The following is a 1,894-nucleotide window of genomic DNA, read 5'->3' as shown; positions in this document are numbered from 1 at the left end:
TTCACTTTTTAGCCTTCCATGGCTTAAAAATATCTTAATTCTTTTTAAAGTAAACTTGATATTTTATTATTTAGCTAGGTAAATACTACCCCGGAATGCCAAAACCACAATTTCAATGGCCATATTCCGTATCCTATAAGATAACTCATCATATGTGTCCTAATTTGTTTTCACATAAATTTGCTTTACTCCTTACTTCTCATCAGTTCTTCAAAAATATATCTATAAGAAGTTTGCCTTTTTTCTATTGATAAAATGTGCATAATCATTTCGCTAAGAGAAGTACACTGAACGAGAACCACTTTGAAGTCATGACTTCCTGGCTTGTTAGTCCTTCGTATACTATGGCCTAGGCAACATTTTGTTTATGATTTCCTGGCTTGTTGGGCTTCAGCCCACCATGGTCCACACCAGCCCATACAACCATACCCTTTAGTGCCTTCTTCTCACCTATAGGGTGTGTTCATCTTTGCCAATTGGCCCTGTTGGTCTGAGTGCCGTGCAGCAGCCATGCTATACTACTTGATGATAGACGCGGCGGCAGCCACAACAGCGCTGTCTTAAATGCAGCCGAACGGGCCTAATTGTTTCTACATGGAATAAATATAGGAAAAAGTGATAATTACTCATGTCAAAGCAAGGATTTCAACTCAAGTAGGCAGCTATGAAGGAATTCGATGAGTGAAATTTGTGAGTGTTATTTTAAGCTTGGCCACGGGAGCTAATCCTATCCTTAGTTAATCCTTTGTAAGTGTGAATTTATTGATGTCAAAAGTGCACATGTACACTCTTTCTCTATTACGTTAGTTAATGAAGAAAACTAAGATTTAGGAAAGTTGTCTTGAAAGTTATAGAAAAAGTACTAGTACGAAGATTTCTAAAGAAAATTATTAGAACAACCAGTATTATGAATGATGTGAACTTTTAGGACCAGAAGAGAAGAAGAAAGAAACAAATATGGTCACAAAGGTTTTCTGTTTGGAGAAATAGAGAAAGATGAATGAAAGCAAGCAGAATGAACAAGTGGTAAATAGCTCTCGCCCGCCCTGAAATATAAGGCAAATGACGCATATAATCCTCCCTAATTTATAGAGAGACTTTATGCTTATCATATTTTGAGCCAGATTGTAGACACTAATGGCAGGTACGTATGTGTTTGGGACTTTGAGGGAGTTAATTCACCTACACAAGGCCTTATAATTGAGGAGTACCTTACATTTTTTTGTTGTATGTAGTGCATGATTACACTAAGCTAGGCATTTAGTACTATTATTATAGTATTAGCTAATAAGAAGCATATACTTTGCATAAATAATAATTAGAGCAATAGATAACCGAGTCTGCTATATTTGTTATTTATTACTATACTAGGTAGCGTGTCCATGTGTTGCTACGAGACAACTAAATCTTTTGTATTAAAAACACACGGATCACATAATAAGATAACAACACTGTTAAATTAAATATCGACGTCAAAGTGACATTTAATTCAAAAAGCAAAGTTCGTGAAATTAACACAGTCATGGAGAGCACGACGTCGCAGTCTCACAAACTCTATTGTATAGACTTTTTCGTGATACGGCTAAGATAATATTTTATATCGGCAAAAAGAATTCTACGATATCCATTTCTTTCATGCGCCAATAAATCCATGAATAAGTTCCGCTGCATCTCCATATAATCATGTACACACAGGTTCGGGTATATATGCAAATAGGTTCGTGCCCGTGTGTTGCTACAGGACAGCTAAACTTTTGTACTAAAAACACACGGATCGTACGATAAGATAACAATACTGTAAAAATATATGACCGACGTTAAAGTGACATTTAATCCAAAAAGCTATGTTTGTGAAATTTACATAGTCATAGAGAGCGTGGCGTCGCAGGCTCAT

Source organism: Miscanthus floridulus, chromosome 10, assembly GCF_019320115.1.
Source record: "Miscanthus floridulus cultivar M001 chromosome 10, ASM1932011v1, whole genome shotgun sequence".
In the NCBI taxonomy this organism is placed as follows: Eukaryota; Viridiplantae; Streptophyta; class Magnoliopsida; order Poales; family Poaceae; genus Miscanthus; species Miscanthus floridulus.
This window is presented reverse-complemented; position numbering follows the sequence as displayed.